Here is a 20,160-nt window from a genome sequence, read left to right as displayed (position 1 = left end):
TCCCCTACACACATTCTTTGGAACATATACTTAAACCATACCATAATCACAATAGCTTACCCCACAAAATACTAAAAAAAAATTCAAAGTAAAATAATCCCCAAACTGACTGAAGTTGCCTGGATGGAGCTAGACCACAGTTTCTAAATGTCTAAATGTAGTTGTATGACAACATACATTCATTTATAGCTTCTGTAAATCATACATGACATTTATGTTTTTCTGCACTCCTCAACTAATTTTTGTGTTGACTTGATAAGCCAAGCAGCTATGAGAATTGTTAGGTATTTTGTAAAGGAAAGAATATAACCAAGTAGAACCGAACAAGGATCTTTGTGATCCTTAGTTAGAGTATAAGAATCAATACCCTGCTGAAAAAAAAAATGGGTTGATTGGACAGCCCTGACAGGATCAACTTGAAAGCACAGGCCTATTGGGGAGTCAGATGCCCTGTTGGAAGCTTTAATACAAAATTTACTGAGCACCAAACCTGCATGTAGAAGACTTCATCTCACACAGCGATAAGTACATCTCTTGAGGTCTAAGAACACACATCAACCATTCCTCTCTGACTTACCTATCATACCTAAACATCTAGAGTGCCAAGGCCATATGAATCTGATGGACTTAAACCAATTGAAATAGAAAATTAGGGATCATTTGGTCTGAAAAGCTCTAATAATCAGGCTGAGTTATACAGCGTATACTAGAGTATGATCCACAGGCCATTTGTTCTGGGATGCCAATTATAAATAGGAAGAATGGCAATCATTTGATGCCAGTTCAGCAACACCTATTACCTATTAGGTAGTAGGTATTAATTAATGTCAGATATCTACCCAAAAATGCAATGTCAGATATCCTTAAATCTTACAAACATGCTTCATCTTTGTTTATACCATTTCTTTTTAGACATCAAACTGTCCAGTAGTATAGTTCAAATGGAGTCTTTCCCTTGGCTGATCCCCATGTGAAATGTAATGTATAGGAGAATTGGATGCATTCTTTAGACTGACATTCCTTGCAATAAAAAGTTACAGATTAAAATATACCTCAAGAAAATCACATACTTAGCTCCAGGATGGAATACAATAGATATCTATCAATCTCAGCAGATTTTCAGTGATAGAGCGAAGCAGAATGGCAAATAATACTCAAAAATCCCCCTTGACATGTTTCCAAATTATTATTTTTACCAAGGCATCACTTCCTACTCTCCATCAATTATGACAATGCTAGGCAAACAAACAAGATCCCCAGGTTTAAAGGAAAGCGAAAATTCTAGGATGGCAAAACCTTGTTTGGAGCCGAACCAAAAATTGGGAGAAAGGATTGACAGGCTTTATTGCTCCCGTGAAACGAACATTAGCAAGAAGTTTCAGAGAAATGCTTAGAAATCCATTTGTGCCAGTCAATACCATCCACCTTTTCAAGCTGCAAATCCATTAGTGAGTGATGGCTGATTCAGTAGTAAGCTGTACAAAAGAAACAGCACGTTCATGGCAGAAAAAAAAATGTAGTGAACTAAGTTTTCACTTTTGTTCCTATTGTTCTGTTTGTTTTAGGACCAAGTGTAACAGCAAATGGATTTGGGATTGACAAAAGAACGGGTGGGAGGCAATTTCAACAATTTGTAAGAAAACATAAATACAGGTAATCTTTCCAGGGAAGAGAGTTCACTCTAACCTTTATGATTACTGTCATATTACACAGATAATGCTATTGGAGAGGAATAATAAATAACATGGGTGAAAAGTATTATTATCCTTATCATGAAGCCATAGATTTTTCTCAACACCTTTTAGATATGATTTTTGTTCCCTTGAGGCAGCAAAAGTACTGAATTCTTTGAAAAGAAAATCATGACACATAAAAGGATTTTAAGGAGCCATTTATACCTGGGGTATGTGGGAAACTTGGTTCTCTGAAACAAGACAGTAACAAAAGAATGGAAACTCGACATCGTTTTCAGATTCATAATGACTTTCAAGATTGATTTCTAGGTGACAATCCTCTTGCCTTAATTAAAAAAAAAAAGAAAAAAGAAAAAAAAAGAACTGGATCTGAGAGTACAGCCCACTGACTCAGCAGCTCGTTAGAAAATGACAATAGCGCCACCTACTGTGCAACTCCAGAAATATGAGTTTCACCTGGCTGATCAAACCAATTTTCTCATCCAATAAATACAATGACCAGAGGGATGTTAAAAGTAGCTCCAAGTATCATTTCTCTAAAATGTTTTTTTTATCAAGTAACTTCACATTAACAAGCTTATTCTTTTTTCCACCTGTTATTTATGCATGCACTTACATAGTATCAGAAGCAGTTTTACAAACATTAAAAAAAAGAAATTGAAAAATGTACATTACTTGATATCATTAAAAATTTCAAAGATAGTTTTAGAATAATTGCCTTCTCTTTCTAAATTTAAGTTTCCATTAGTTTCCTGACTAAATCCAATTAGCAATGAAATTTTCCTTGTTAAACTTAAGAGGTATTTTTTTTTTCTTTAAGAGACAACTGCACAATGTAAGATAATAAAAGCTACATTAGATGTGTTTATAACTCCGCCATATTGCTACTAAGCAATAATGAGTTTTAAATGGTAATTGTAAGTCGTGTAATGTACGTTATATATTAACTATCATATAGAAGAGATAAAGTTTGAAGTTCTTGAGTAAATGGATCACACACATGGCATCTCAATTAAGCAGCTTACTTAGTTACATACTTACCAAGGCTATCAACATCCTATGTTTTAAAACAGAGAAAAAAGTAAGAAAATTAATTAGTGGTTCAAGCCTCATTTTAAAAACTTGGAAGTCAATTATTCTGTGCCATATTTTTGTTTGAAATGCAAGGGTTTTTGCCTTTTCAAAAATTCCGCTTCTAGTATGCGTATAAGAATGTTATATATCCATGTCAACACACAATCAGTCTTCATCAGTGTCATGCTCTCCTCATTCTCCACCCCCCCTCCAGGCTCACCCATCCCTTTAAGTGTTCTCATTCCATTCTCACATATGAACTTGATGACTGTGTTTCCCTACCATCCCTCTCTCCATTCAGCTGCTTCCTTCTTTGGTCTTCACCACTCCCCAATATAAGCATGTTTCATCTTCCTAATATTTGCTTTGTTAAACTAAATCCAGGGTATTTTTGAGGACAACAAGCTACTAAGTGTTGATGCAATCACATTGCTGGCCTCAAACAACCTGCTTTCTTTATGCATGGAGGAAGTAATCAGCAGCCTCAAGCAGAACATTACCCTGGAATGTTGGAGTATTAAGAGTTAAAATTTGTTTTCTTGGGGCCCTCTCAGAGCTCCTCTTGGTCCACTAATTACAGACACCAAGTGTAGCAGATAGATAAATACATAGATGCGTACATAGATATATACAAAGATACATAGATAGATTTTGAACTATAATATAAGCAAGTTCCTTTGTAGCTTTTATTTCCTAGCCACTTCATAAACAGGACTTTCCCCTAGAACATCCTCTAATTATGAACATTGACCCATTTGACAGGTTCTGGGAATAAATCTTATTTCCATAAGACAGGCATTAGATTTAGTTCATACAACAATTCTTAGCTGACTCTTTTTAATAACTTGAACCCTAGATTGACTCTAAAGTGAAACGGTCAGGTCCATGAAACAATAAAAAAAAAGATATGCCTCAGAACTGAGCAACAAACAGCACAAGACATGAAGAGAAAAACGTTCAGAAAGTCGGCAGAAGAAAATTCCTTTTGTTTAAGAACGTCCTAGAGAAGATAGAAATAAACAGTTTCTGCTCATTTTTGTTTTCAAAGGGTGATGAAATGGAAAGGAGGGGTACACAATGTCTGAGCATAGACAAGAGACAGTTACATTGCACGGGGGGGGGGGATGGCAAGTTAAAGAAGCTATGCAGAGAGACAAGAAACAACCAGGTAGGTTCGGTGTTATGCCAACATGGTGGAAGTCACGTTCTTTTCAAAAAGTTTGAGTCGCTGTGCTGAAAAGATGCAAGGGTGCCCTAGAAAATGACTGTAGCCCAGGAAGCTGTCATAAAGTAGTAGATATTAGAACCCACAAATCTCCATGAGTCTACAGAAAGTAGACCTGGAAACCTCAGCATTCAGGACAAAAGAGTCTAGTCAGGTTTTCGATACACAAACCAATTTCAATATGAATGAAATCTAGGCCCTCATAAATAAAAATACACTTAGGTTTGTATGCAAACAGAAATGAGAAATATGGTATAGAGATAAGAGTTTCCATAAAAGAAGTATCCCTAGAAGACACTGAATGCTCAGGTGCTTGAAGATCTGCAAAGAAGTGGTGTTGAGGAACTCGGTTTGGTATTGGCATTACTGGTGACTGGAGGGCTATTAATTGCTCAGAACGGCCGGTGGCTTGACCTTTTCTATATGGGAATTTGTTTAACTCTGATGTTGTAAGGTGAACACACTGAGAATCCACATTTTGAGAAGTGGAATCTTGGTGATCTCCTGTCTCAAAGACCAGCAGCCTGAAAACACATTTAACACAATTAGGAAACAGGCCAGAGAGAAAAGAAAGAACAAAAACAATAACAACAAACCAATTCAGCTCTAAAGGAGAATTGAATTGAGAGCAGTCAAGAGACAGGAGACAGGACAAGAACACACAGACATGTGGCACAGCGTAATGGAGGCTGAGCTGGTCCAGGTCTAAAAAGCATCAAATCAGGGTCAGGGTCACAGGAAACTCCCAATCCCAGACACTGGACTGGTTTTGTAACCTATCAGCCAACTGCCTGCCCCTTCCCCTAGGGATTCAGGAGCACCAGTCACCTGGTGACTCATTCATTCATTCCTCTCAAGACACATGCTCTACCATTTTTGCCACAACTCCTCTTCCAGTGATTTGATGGAAAGTTGGAGATAAGAATCTGCTGGAAGGAAAGTTCATGAGACATTGAGGATGTTGTATCACAGTATTTAGTACACATGACCAAAGTAAATATTACTTTTTTGTTCTGAAATATGCTGTAACACTGCTATGGAAAATTGGGCATTTCAAACAGTTTCTAAAATGATAGATATTAGAAGTACTTTTCTTAAACCAGTCCTGCGGCTTGAACTCAGGACCTGAACACTGTCCTTGGACACTTTTTGCTCAAAGTTAGGGCTCTCTCACTTGAGCCACAGTACTACTTCTGGCTTTTTCTGTGGATGTGGTACTGAGGAATCCAGCCCAGGGCTTTGTACATGCTAGGTGAGAACACTACCACTAGGCCATGCTTCCGGCCCCTGGAAAAACATTTATCAGCATATTTATTGAAATTGTATTATAAAAATAGCCAAGATTTCAATGAGAAAACTGAAATCACTACATGAAAATAGTTCTCAAAGAAAGTAAATCCTATCCTATAATTGTGGGAATACAGAAACAATTTGTATGGCACAGAAAGATGTTCATGCTATTTCCAACATTTTTTCTGAGAAAAAAATGTTAACAAAATGGTTTCAACATTTCTATATAATGACCAATTGTTACAGCATTTACATTCACAAATCGCTAGTGCCGCCTTGTGGTCATTATGAATAATGTTCAACTAAGATAGGAACATACTTGAGCATATAAATTATGTATATTACATATATTTTATCAAGTTATTATTATATGTAACTACTTATGTAAAGAGGCTTATGTTTTTAAGATTTGAGGTATTTTTCTTTGAGAAGATGAATTCAAATCCAATTCAAATAAAATATTTACTTGCATGTAAATATTAGGCATAACATAAATCTGTGCTTTTGAGCATGTACACACCAACATGTACATATTATATAACATTAAAATGTAAATACACACAAGAAAGTTGTGAGTCTTAGATAAATGTCCACAACGTTTACACTGATTTCCAGAACCTCTTCCAAGAATGCATACACAATTATTCAGAGGCTATTTGGCTCCCAACAGCTATAATATATGATAGGTTCTCAAGCCTGATTACATATTAAAAGTACCAGTGTCAGTAAGAATAACAACTATAATAATATAGTGCTTGGATGTCACCAAAGGGACTTAGTCCAAATTTTCAATTATGTTCCAAAAAGCTATAATTGTATTACTATGTTTCAAACCTCTGACCTAAAAATAAAGATTCTTCAGTTGGGGAGAAAAAGAGAGAAACATAGAAGATAAACATAGTGATGAGCCCTCCCTCCCCATATAATCAATAAGAGGAAAATTGGTGGAACATGGAATTTCATCATTCAGCAACATTTGATTCTGCACAGAAGCCCTTATTGTGGAGATGAATGAGAATGAGCAACGGAGGGCCTGTGTTCCCATGGGGAGATCTTGTCTGTTGCCCACAAGGCGCGCTCCTCAATTTCACTTCCCTTGTGCATATGGACAAGTACTTCCTGTGAAGTTCTGCAGATGGATAGGTGCGCATTGTTAAGGTTCTACAGCTGTAAGCCTTAAAGTTGAAAATGGAAAACATTTCATAACCATCAGTATTTCTAACTAAGGTGTGTAACTTATGAACTTGAGGGCCAAGTGTAAAAGCCAAGTTTTTTCAATGAAAAGGCAAGTTTTACTGCCAGCAGACACTTAAAACACTCTGTAGTTCATTTTCACAAGACTGACTATAATTGAATGTCAGCAGATATGGTGATTTATAAAGTACCTCACATCCTATGTATAATGAAAACCCTTAGTTCTGAGTCCTAATATTTGATGAAACATGATAGTGACTTTATTTCCAATAGCTAACTTGACCTAGAACTTTCTATCATTTTTATAGTGAGCTGTGTTATATTGCTTTTACATGTGCTTCAGATTTTCATATTAAATGAAGGAAAATTGTATACTTGTGGAATGAAAATATTATGCAACTTGAGTTTTCCCTTCATCCATATTTGATATTTTCAAAGCACTTACAATATGTTAGCAAGTGTATCTAAATCATATATTTACTTATCTAATTTCTTGAACTTATTCTGTTCTGAAATTGCTATAATTACTAACAATATAGAGATGTATAAATAATTAGAAAGTCAGTTCTGAGACTAAGTTAAATTTGCACATATTTTTACTAAATAATCTACTTATTCTAATTTTATTCTGATTCTATGTAATTATTTTTATTCTCTTTATACTTACAAAATAGTAATGAATCTGTTAAAACAATTAAGCACATGGATGTTCATTTCTGATCCATTTAGAACATGGTAAAAGGAGCCCTGGTATGGGAATTGAAGCATGTGATCTAATTTTGTCCCCATCCTTACTAAGCCTATCTTGCAAGGATAATTAAATCCTGATTTCCAGTATTTGATTCAGGCACAAATACTTTTTGACATTACACAGGAAGATTTTTTAAAATTTCAGGAGTAAGCTCAGAATGAATCGTCATTCTACCCTCAAAACTAGCTTCTGAAAACTAGGTTCTTGGCAAAGAAAGATAAAGAAAGAAAGAGAGAAAGAAAGAAAGAAAAAGAGAGAGAAAGAAAGAGAGAAAGAAAGAAAAGAAAGAGAGAGACAGAAAGAAAGAAAGAAAGAAAGAAAGAAAGAAAGAAAGAAAGAAAGAAAGAAAGAAAGGAAGGAAGGAAGGAAGGAAGGAAGGAAGGAAGGAAGGAAGGAAGGAAGGAAGGAAGGAAAAAGGAAGGAAGGAAGGAAGGAAGGAAAGAAAGAAAGAAAGAGAAAGAAAGAAAAAAGAAAGAAGGGAGGGAGGGAGGGAAGGAGGGAGGAAGGAAAGGGAGGGAGGAAAGGAGGGAAGAAAGGACATGAAGGGGGAGAAGGAGGGCAGGGGATTTTGCGGTTGATCTATATGTATGAGCCCCATCCACTACCAAGCCTCCTCTCATTGCTCAATTAGTCTAAATTAAAATTTTGTCGTGTCTCCATGTCCTTCCCAGAACCTGGTTCCTAAGAATAATGGAAGTGTCAAAATAACACTGACATAAAATGTCAGGGGCTAAACATAAGATACATAAGATACCATAAAATACAAAGGTCAGCTGAGGAACGAAAGCCATTAAGAAAAGGGTCACATCACTACAGTAAAATCGTCTTCTCCTTCTTGTCTTTCTTTGTGTTTGTTTTGGATCTCTCTCTCTCTCTCCCTCTCTCTCTCCCTCTCTCTCTCCCTCTCCCTCTCTCTCTCTCTCTCTCTCTTTCTCTCTCTCTCTCCCTCTCTCTCTCTCTCCCTCTCTCTCTCTCCCTCTCTCCCTCTTTCCCTCTCTCTCTCTCCCTCTCTCTCTCCCTCTCTCTCTCTCTCCCTCCTTCCCTCCCTTCCCCCCCCACTCTCTCCCCCTTTCTTTATAAATGAAAGACTATGAAGACCACATCTGAGCTGTGCAGCTAAGTCTGGCTTTGAACTATAGATCTTCCAGCCAGTGCTTGAAGACAGATGTGTATAATGTTTTCATTACCAAATGCAGTAGTTATAAAATAAAAAAAGAAGACTGGGAGAACACATATTACATTAAAAATACTGTCTATGAGTTCTAAGTCATAGTAAATATTTCTTTTGCATACATAATTCAATCATCATACACTTGTCAATGAAGTGCCCGCAATGATAGGCAATATCTCTTCTAAAAAGTTATCACTGCAATAGATCATTCATGATCCTGTCTGATTACTTTCAAATGTCCGTCTTATTTTGCTCATCTGCTTATTTTTTAACATGCTCTTGAGAAGTTGCTTCCTAGGACTGTACAGTTTGATTCTACAAATATGAACTAGAGTTTGCAATAACAAACCAGATTCTGATTTTACTGCTTGTCCATGAAAAACACTGAAGAACAATTGCCTTGTGTTCATTTTGATTCATCTCCTCTGTCTAAAGCTCAGTGGTTTTAAGTAACAAGCACAAAAATTTTCATAAATGAAATCAGTTTAAATAAGTAAAGCAACTCAGCTAGTCCAAAATGGATGTTCTTACACATCTATCCTCTAAATTGTCTAAGTTTTACCTAAGAAAACCAAGCTTCCAAAATATACTAAGGAATTAAAACAGAAAAGAGTATATAAATATTTACGATTTTAATTCTAACGAGATTATTTTCCTATTCTGCATACACCCCCCAAAAGTTGGGAAAAACAATAGGCAGTGTTACATAAATCTTTAAGAGTAAATACCCTTTTTCTGTTATTGTTTTACTTTATGTATAGACTGAGCTTCACTGGAAGATTGGTTTTATGATAAAGGTAACATGCTTAAGGTTATTCATAATATCTTAAAATAAGTGGAATCATTGTAAAACACTAGATATCAAGTATGCAAAACACTTAACTTTGGAAAATGTGTTTACTGAACATCTGTTTTACTTTTTTTAACATAACGAATGACCAGAATAGGAGCATGGCAAATTAAAATGAATAATTCATAACATTTCTTCACTTGGAGATTATATATCCATGAACATGATATGTATTCGTATATTTTTACAAGGTGTGTTAGTTTCATTTTTGAATGACTACTGATTTTCACTTAAAAATGTCTTCCATAACTATTTAACAGTGGTGTCTTATATATTCTAAACAGTCTATATGAACAGAAATATTAGTTTTTAAAACTTCAGTGTTTTAAATTAGATGTTCAGAAAGATAAGTAATGAGTAGTAAAGCAACTCTTTTTCAACTGAGAGTCTTAGCGTTGAATATGTAACAGGATATTTTAAAAGTGAAATAATAAACCTGGGTGACATAAAAGTGGAGCCAACAACTAAGAAATGGTTCTTAATTGTCTATCTGAACTCCACGTTTAAATATATACTTAATCTTCAGTTGAAACAAAAGTGCCTGCCACGAAGACCATTCTGTTGTCTCTGTTTCTAAATACCCAGTGAGGATAAAACAACTTGTTTTTACAACTTTATGAGAATCTGGGTTTTACAACACTTTATCTCATCAAATACATAAATTATCTCTCTTTTTTTAAATTCCTAGCTAGATATGTATTTCCTATAATTTGGAAAATAAAAATGGCAATTATATTTTTCTTATTCTGTGATAGTTTAAAATCATCCCAATTCTTATGAAATGCTTCTGATTGTTTTGTGTTGATAAAGCACACCAATAAGATGATTTTAGGAAAGCTAAAGTTTCTGGTTTAAACTGTTCATGAGGAAAAAAGAATCTTTAGTATATATTTTGCAGCAGCTGGACACTATGAATTAATGTGATATTCTGATTTTTAATATTGGAGCTCCTCTGAAAGTGGCTTTGGCTACAACCCAAGACCGGGTCAAAGGGTTTTACATGTTTATCTATTCAACTCTAGGGTTGGCAACAAAATGGCTTTTGTTCAAAGAATAACTAATAGATGAGTAATGAATTCATTTACCCCAAACCAAATTCCATTATCAGGTTGAGGATATGTGGATTGTAGCATTCATGTAACAGCTTTACATGGAATTTGGCTTTTCTATCAGAAGTCAGAAAATGATTTTTGCGATCACACTATACTAAGAAATATATCATCTGCCCCTGGTGTATTCAACTGTTCAGTTTCCCATCCCCCCACTCCCCAAAGTGTTATACCATTCACCTAACCCTTGGAACAAATTGGTGTTTTCCCTATTTGCTACTAGCAAAGGATTGAGGTTGTTTATCTTCAGTATTCTCTGAAAGCTGTGGGAAGGGGGCTTCTCTGTGTTTTGCTTTGTCATATTTTGCTTATTTTCTAAAAAGTTTTTGTGTGTGCAGATATATATGATGCTCATTGAATAAAAGAGCCAGAATTGAACTAGGAAGGCAATTTTTTCATAAAGTTGGTCCAAATTTGCAACCCTTAGGCCTTGCAACCCTTAGGACTCTGTTGTTAAAGTATACGGCTAACACAGGTAGAGTTAGGGCCTGTCCTTGAGCAAAGTATAGAAATTCAGTTACAGTGAAAAATAACCTTCAGTGGAGGTTTGCTGCTGGGTTTTATCTTTCTCTAATCTTTACTTCCAAGGAAAATCTGAGGGGTGTCTGGATACTGACTTCTCTGTTGAGCGCCTAGGTGGGCTCCTTCCACCTCCACAGAATCTCTGCGTTTTCTAGATCTAGGGATTATAAATGAAATTAAATTAGACCTTTTGTTTCTCTCATGGAAATATCTACAGTACTGCTCATGGAAGGTGTGTTACTGATGTTCCCATCAAAAAAATGACTCCTTTACTCAGTGATCTTTTTTTGCAATGATTAAATAGATTTGGTTCCATATATTTAGATAGATATAGATATAGATATACTTCTTTTTTTTTTTTTGCCAGTCCTGGGCTTGAGCTCAGGGCCTGAGCCCTGTCCTTGGACCTTCTCAAGGCTAGAGCTCTACCACTTGAGCCTCAGCACCACTTCCGGCTTTTTTTTCTATGTATGTGGTAGCGAGGAATCAAATCCGGGTCTTCATGCATGCTAGGCAAGCACTTTAACCACTAGGCCAAACTCCCGGCCCTAGATATGCTTCTTGTACTACCTTTCACATCATTTTTCTTATATCTAGATCAACCACTCTTTTGAATTAACTCAGACTTTTTCGTGATTGTTTCCATTCTGTATGTCAAGTAATGATTTCTATTTTGTAGCAATAAAGGGGGAAAAGCCTGCTTATTTACAAGCTATACAAGCAATCAAGAACTGTTGAGAAAATGGCATTTTAGCACCAGTGAGAAAATAATTTCATTTTAAATCTATAAACAATCTCAAGACCAGCACAATGGAAGAGTCACTAATAAAATTTATATTCAGGGTCACAAATGTCAGATCAATATATGAATGAAAACATATGCCTTCCATTTTCCTACAACCACAGCTCAGTTAATCTAATAGTTTTTCACTCTTCTTTGACCCCCAGGTAATGATTATAACTAAAGACAAGATAATTATGTCATCGAATTCTCTAATTTCTTCTTACATTGTCTACATGTTTATTTTTTCCCAGATGTTTCACTCTGATGACAAATCTAGACCTGGAGGAGGTTCCTCTATAAAATTTTGGCAACACTTGTTAGTTTTTTCTAAGGATTTTTAATGGGTACGTTCTGTGTGGTCTCTCCTAACAGTGTATTGAAATTCAAAGCAATTAATTGAAGTAAAACCCTGTGTTTGTGCATGTGTTCTGAGTAATTAACTGAAGCGAAACACATGTATTGCTAACCCAGCATGCTGTGATTAAGATAGAAATGAAGACATCCATCAAACTAGATTACTTCTTCATCAACTAGGCTCAGAAATATCTCTACAGCTGTTGGTAAATTGTATGGAAGTTCCTCTCCATTTCTGGGTTTAAGTGAGGTATTAGACAAGACTATTAACATATGATAGTGCACTGACCAGTAGGAGAAAGGAATCTCAATGCATTTAAAGGATTCTTTACTACCAATTAGGTTAGCTAAAGAGACATGACCTTTGTTTGTTTGTGGATATATTTTCACATTTCAGTGCACAAACACAGTTTGTTCAAACTGGACCCTAATTTCCTCCTTCATATTTGACCATTTGATTCCTTCTTGCTACTCTAAAATTTTTAGTTGAGAAAAGGAACAGGGAAAAGATAGGAACAGGAAACCCGAAAAGATACTGGTTATCTTTGCCTTCAGTTACCATTCTTCCTTCGAATAGGCATATAGATTTTCAAGCACTTAATTATTTCCAATAGAAAAGATTCACTTTACTAACATGTTGTTTGGATTGTTGTTTTTATTGTTACTTACTCAAAATTGGCCTTAGTAGTATAAACTTCTAGTTGGGTCACTTCCTGAGACTAGGGAGTAGCAGAATCCATCCAGAAGTTGTCTTGGAACAATAAATGACTTGACACCAAATGATTTCTTAAAAGCCAAAGGTGCCATTTCAGGAAATTTGTTCTCTTGTGGTTCAGTGAGCCATGAGAGAGGCAAAGAGAGCACAACGAGAATAAATCAAGTTAGGACAGTTCATGGATAGAGAGTTTCTTTAGATAACTCAAAATATAGCCAGAAACACCAATTCACTCCTTCTGATTAATCTACTGAGATTCATCTTTAAAAACCTGAGTATGTTATGAACTATGAACTTATCATGATTTGAGACAGAAAGATATAGACACAACGGCAATAACTTAAACCAGTCAAAGAACCTTCCATTTTAATTACAATTAATTTAGCAATAGCTGTACAAAAGAAAGTTGAGTTTTAATTAACATATACCTTTTCTTCATCACCCTCCATTATACAGGGATTCATAGGATTCTTACTCATTCTAAGATTTATATTCAAGATGAATATAAACAAACAGGGCTCTAGACACTCAGACTTTAGAATCAGAGTGGTTCGACTGAGAATACAGAGAAATGCACAGATCTCTGGAACAAATGGCTAAATACTATACTTCAATTAGAGAAGCAAATATTTATAATACACAGAACAGGGAACGATACTAAAAGTGACGATGTGTCTATTGAACAGAATTTAAATGCTACAAAGCATATCCATATACAACATTTGATCATAATTGCTAAATTAAACATGTAAGAAATGCATTGAAAAATTTACCAAAGAAAGATAAACAAAGCCTACAGGAAACTGGGATCTCTCCCACCTAAAAAAAATGCAATTAATAGAATCAATTTGTGAGTACAGATGTTTATGTGACACTAATTTTAAAGAAAAGTTATAAAGCTGGGCACTGGTGGCTCCTGCCTGTAATTCCAGTTATTCAGGCAGATATCAAAAAAAAAAACCCTCAGGGACAGTACTTGGGCCCTGAGTTCAAGTCTCAGGGCCAGCACAAAAAATAAATAAACGGAAAATATACATCAATTTCTCTCTTCTCTACTATGTAAGAACAATTAATGTCCTAAGTAGATAGTATTATCCATTATTTTTAATGTCCTAAGTACATAGTATTATCCATTTTTTTTAATTTTTTTATTGTAATTAGTAAAAGGGTTACATGATATTTGCCAGATAGAAGGTGTGTTAATTCACATACATTGATACCCTTTCACATGTCTTGGTACCCATTTCCCTCCCTCCCCAAACCCCCCATATCCATTTTTTTATAAACCATGTAATAGAATATTCTCGGAAATTTTATGTACAGCCAGACAACATGATGAGAAGACACTTCCATTTTATGTCTTCTGGTTGTACTTAATAAATATGTATTGTGTAGGTGGTGGGTAGGAGGATGGGTGGGTGTGGGTGAGTGTTTTAAAAGTTATGGTCAGTTAATTCAAAGAACTGGGTTCATTCTGGCAGTTAGTTAACCATGCTGACTCAGTCTTCCCCATTTTTCCAATGAAATACTTCCTAATAAAATATCCATGGAAACACAACAAAAATAAAGAAGCTCCATCAGCTAACTGAGCTTCTCTAGAAGGAATCATTCCTAAATAGGATTGAGTAACCAATCTTATGGAGAGCATTTTCACAGCTCTTGTCTCTAAGGACAAGAGATGTGGAACCACAGAATAAAAACAACCTAAATACTAAACTAGTCACAAATTTCCTGCTAAGAGTACCAGAGTGACCTCCTGTTCTTACACCATGCTTCCCCTTTTATAAGAATTTGGGAGACTGTGCTCACGGCAATCCAGGAAGGCCAGAGGCAGAGAAGAAACAGTTTTGGAAAGCAAGAAAGAAACAGAAAGAACACCTAGAGCCTAAGAATCAAAACATCAGCAATGAATTTAAAGAAGAAAAAAAATCTGCATTTGTCAGAATACACTTTCTTCCCACCAACAGAAACAGAAGTGGGGATGGCAGCTGAATCACGTTGGAAAGAACTTCCTTCTGCTCAGAAGCCTTCCTTATTCTTAAAGAAACCCAATGTAACTGGCATCATTGTAGGACTTTCCGATGGAGACTAACAAACCCCACTAACATAAATACTTGGCCCCAAAATAACAAAAAATAATCACGAACTTCTGAACCCTCCTACTCAACTTATTAGCTCTCCAAATAATGATGAGGTCAGGGCTTTTAATTGGAAATACCAAAGAAAAAAATTATCGAATGGAAGCATAAGTGACCAAGGAATTAGAAAATAATCTGTTCTTATTCCAGTCTGTTTTCAAACTATTACTTACTTTACTTATCTCTGGAGTCTATTAACTAGATAAAGCAATAAAGTTATTACCATTATTACTCTTTTCAATTTTTAATAGTTTTTCAAAGTTATGATTTACAACACCAGTGGGTTTAGTAACAAGAAAATAAACAACAAACAAATGAATCCAATAGCCCACTGAAAGTACCTCCTCAGTGTTTTGGTAGTCATTGCTGCTGAAATTTGTCTCAGTTTGTTAACTACTTTAGAAGAGGAATGGTAAGTGTAAAGACATAAACTTTCCAACATTGTGTTTTGCAGACAAATATGATATGAATTTTGAAGTATTTTCAATAGAAAGTTAATTAATTCTAGGTTATTTGGGAATAATGTTGATGAGATTTATTTTTCTATATGAGCTGAACACTCCTCCTGAATTGTGTGGCTTGATTAAAAATTCGAGGTGAACTTTATTTGACAAAATACAAATGTTTTTGACCTGGAACAGAACCCTCATAATTTATCAAATAAGAATTTGAATATAGTTTAGCCTACCACCAGCTAAGAACAAGGATAGATGAAGACCTTTCCAATAGCGAAGAACATTTCTATTTAAAACAGGATTATCTTTTCCTCATAATCTAATGTGCAAGATCAGTATATAGTTTATGTAATTATGTCATTACGCATCCTGTGTCTTGTACAAAAGTGTAAATATGCCTCTGTATGTAGCAACTGGCAATCTGTAAAGAAGATGAAATGTTTTTCTTTTCCATAAGGCAAGTAAAACAGTCAATTAATCTAGCTTTTACGTCGAATAGCCTTTGATTCGATACTTGATATTGTTTTTAACTGTGTGAATGTTGTGTTATTTAGTGTGTCTAAACCACAAATGGCTCCTCACAAGACCTCATACCATTACAATGAGATTAGCAGAGGAAAATTCAAAAACACTCATGGGGATTGTTTGTTCTGTGTTCTGTTGTGTATGCTTTTGCTCTGTGGGATAGAAGCCAGATTCAAAGAGCACTGGGTGAAAAAAGAAGCTACTGACCGCAGGTTGTGAGTTTGGTTCAGCGCAGCAGAGGTTTCTCTCCAGCTCCTGCTCAGCAAAGGGGAGGTTTCTAACGGTCCCCTGCTGACTTCAAATGTGTTCACAGCCTGCACACAGCAGCCACAGTGGAAACTTACTGGTGTGATAATAATCACTTAGAGTGAGAGACTGTGGTGCAGACCCTCTTCCCTCTACCAGAAATCCCCTGAGTCAAAGCTTCAGCCCCTGGAGGGAGGCAGAGATGTAAGACAAGAAAACAGGTGTACCTGTCTCTGACGTTCAAAAAAATTGAGTATAAACAGAATTGTACTTTTGATATTCTGAGTGGAAAAATTAGCATAAGCACAGTGCTCTGATCTTGAGGCCTCCAGCTTAGAAATGCCTTAAAACATTTGTTGAAACTACTTTGGATATGTATAAAAGAGTAATTTCTGTGAAAATGAAAATAAGTTTTTGGTGAGTGGATGTAGAGGATTATAAATAAAATCAAAATCTTGGAATAATATACAACTGAAATTCAAAATTTAGGATAGGATAGGAAGGAACCAGTCCCTGTATCATTTATATTTCTGCATGTGTGAATTTGTTACAATCACTATAGAGTACCCTAATAATTTTTTTATCTCTCTCTGTACAGGTAATTACTCTAGGCAATTTCCTCTGATGAAGGTGAACCATGTTCTCAAAGAAAGCTGCCTAATTTTACAAGAGGCATGGTAGAAGTAAATACATAAAGCAAAATGTCCTTCAATGGGCAGCATAGACCATTATCTTAATTACACCCAACCTAAGTTGGTTTGGGATGAGAAAGTGCTTTTTCTTTTAGAAGTCACATATTGTGTAACAAAAGCTCTCTGATGTAAGTCTCACACCCGAGATATCATCACCGTTCTTTATTAGTATAGTTCTTGTATTTCGGGAGCAGTATAACAGAAGCAAACCTGAAAGTATGAAGTCCTAGAAAATATTCCATACTGCACACATATTTTTGCTACATTAACGGGAGAAGTCATGGAATGCTAGCAATCCATTCACTACCAGGAATCTTAAATCCTGAAAGTTCACACTCATCAAAATCTCAGTCAGCAGTTAGGATATTGCATGCAGAATAAACATACAAGAAGAGAATTTGAGCTCTACATTGCAATAGGTAGAATCTGGTGCTGTTTATGAGTCTAAATGTTTTATTCATTCTCTTACATGGTCCTTTCCTGTTCTCTGTGCATTTAAATTCACAGAAGAATGGAAAGGAAAATTCCTGGGAAATCAATGCCTGCTCTCCCTCAGACTTCAAAAAAAAAAAATCAAAAGGACAGTCAAATTTGAGATCTATTTTTGAATCACCTGGGATGATTTTTAAATATGTATCTTCCAGAGCATACTAATCTAGACAAAACTTCTAGAGATGGAGGTGATAGAGCCTTCACATGAATAAGCATGTTGACTATCGGTTTGTATTTCATATTCCACGGATGATTAGGATGCATGGGAGTGTATGTGTAAAAGGACAGAGTATCATTTAAATATAAAATAGGGTAGGGGATCTCAGTGGTAGATCACTTGCCTCATATACTCAGAAACCTGAGTTTAATTCCAAGCACTGAAAAGAGAGAGTGAGGAAGAGAGGGAAGAGAGAGAGAGAGAGAGAGAGAGAGAGAGAGAGAGAGAGAGAGAGAGAGAGAGAGAGAGAGAAGGAACAATGGCACAGAGGGAGGGAGGAAGCGAAAAAATATAGTAGCAAAATAGTTTAAAATCTGTATTCCCTCAAGTCAATATTTTTAAAACCTTACAACATTCAGAATTGATCTTGATTATACACATTTCGTGTATGTGATGTGACAATCAAGTTAACTTGTGTCCTCACATGATATTAATTCATAATTCATGTTATTAATTGAATTCATGGTATTTACCTTGACATTAAGACCACCATCAACAAGTATTCATTTGCCAAATTTCTACTGGCACTGCTCAATAATTGCTTTTTTATTTTATTAAGTTATTTATCAGAAACAAAATAACTCATAACAATTTATAAGAAAACAAAAATAACTCATAGAGAAAGTAAATATTAATTCAATACACACTTTATAGATTGCTACTATTCCACCAAACACTTTTATAATCAAGGAAATTTGACCTCTAAAAGGAATGTTGCTTATGTTGACAGACACTGGGTACTTCAAAAAACTTAGCAATGTGGAGATGCACTGTTATCACTGCCGAATCCCTGTAAGTGGGACCCAAAAAGTTAATTCTCTATATGTGTGGAAGAAATTGAGGCACACACATATTAATAAGTTAACAGGAGTCTGTAGCTAGGCCAGGAATAGAATCCAGGTTACATATTTTTAGACTACTGCCTCTTTGATTTTCACACACAATATGATACTTACCCATATGCTTTAAAAGGACACAGCTTTCAGCAAGGAGAGTAGAAAGAAAGAAAATTTGAATAACCCCAGAACTGACTACAAATCTGCACGGTATGGCATAAGCTTCTCTTTAAATCACTGCTACATTCTTTAAAAATCTCGCTTTTCCCCCTCAGCCTTGTTTTCAACTTTTCCTTACTCCAAAAGAAACGTGAATCTTATGGATGCAACAACAGTGATGAGTTGTAGTTATATTCCTGTGTGATAAGAATTATTCTCTTTATATATGTAAGGAAACTGCAATACCACAAGTAATCAAATAAAAACTTGATTTTTTTAAACATATTTCTGGGAATAAAGAAAACCTCATTTTGTCCTTTTCTGTTTAAGCTTCGGTTTAATCACTGCTATTCCAGAAAACTTCACACTGTTTGAGACTCTGGTGATGGCGCTAGCGTCAATTACATTCTCTGCTATCAATAATGGCACAGAAAAAGTGACAGAAAAGCTACTGCTGGGGCCCCATGTCCTCAAACAGTTTATTAATACTTAATATAATATGGTTCCCATTTTATTTAGGCCAAAATCCTTTTTCCCTGGCACTTATTGGCAAGTGCTATATGATCTGTAATTTGGGTATTTTAATTCATTTAATCTTCACTACCAATAGGATACAGATCCACAAAGGGATTAAATAACTTCATTGTTACAAATAATAGCTCAGAAGTGGAGAAGTCAGAACTCACATTCAGACATTCTGGGCAGAGAGGGTATTCTAAGGCATATACTCACTAGGCTGTGTGCTTGATTATTTTATTTCCATCACTCAGCTTCATAGACAGTATCTATAAACTTGCTTTATTACTCCCATTCCCAGTATTTTAAAGCCTTGAGGGTTAATTTTTTAAATATTGAATAGGCATTATCCAGGCTGAGTCATGTAGGAGGATAAAGACCCGATGTCTTATTACTTGACAGGACCTTTGTTTCAAGATTATAGCACTGCACAGGTCCACCTCAGATTGTACCATTTACCACCGTGTGCTCCTTATGTCAAGTCAGCATATTTCTCATGTCCTTTGGGTATTAAAAACTGAAAAACAGTGACTATAAAATTTGATACTGCTCATTAAATTAAATGTAAAATGAAAAGCTAGCATAAATAAAATTTAGTGTTAACTATTTTAACATGAAGGGCCATATATTAAGAATAACACATTGTAATATAACAAAAGAATTTCAACCTTATAAGTGAGTTCCTGGATGGGTTATATGCCAGAAATCCTGGGTGATACAGATTTGTCATGTAAGAGTTCTCCATATCTTTAACCTGATCTAAGTTTCTGGCTCTTGTGTTATGCAGGACAAGATTTGTTTCAGATCTTCCAATCTTACCTCAAGGTAATCACAGAACCCTGAAGTTTCTGTGAAGAATTAGAATGACATGTACTTACACAGCATGACTATATGTATGTATGTATCACTAATGTGCACCAAGAACTTTGCCCATTGCCCTAGGTAACAAGGAGAAGCCTTGGTAGTCCATTTATTTCACAGCATTGTGAAAGCACTGTCATTTTCTGTATATTCCCAAAGTTGGAAAGCACCAGGTAGGATATTGTTCAGGACTCTAAATTCAGTGTGTCAGTAAAGGTTTATATCAAATTCCCTCTACTCATACTTTAAAGAAATAATTAGTTTAGTTTGTAATTAGAACTTCATGTATA

At 35.5% G+C, this 20,160-nt stretch overlaps 1 long non-coding RNA gene across 4 annotated transcripts in view; it reads left to right on the top strand.

Annotated features, from left to right (window-relative positions):
- LOC150048730 (uncharacterized) overlaps positions 1–20,160 on the top strand; it is a 61,559-nt gene that overhangs the window by 15,950 nt on the left and 25,449 nt on the right. For all 4 annotated transcript variants that reach the window (XR_016539096.1, XR_016539095.1, XR_016539094.1 and 1 more), the window contains one exon: positions 1,566–1,653. This is a non-coding gene — a long non-coding RNA (uncharacterized LOC150048730). The remainder of the gene's footprint in view (positions 1–1,565; positions 1,654–20,160) is intronic.

The sequence above is a fragment of the Megascapheus bottae genome, chromosome 21, assembly GCF_031878675.1.
Source record: "Megascapheus bottae isolate mThoBot1 chromosome 21, mThoBot2.hap1, whole genome shotgun sequence".
NCBI lineage: Eukaryota > Metazoa > Chordata > Mammalia > Rodentia > Geomyidae > Megascapheus > Megascapheus bottae.
This window is presented reverse-complemented; position numbering and strand designations above follow the sequence as displayed.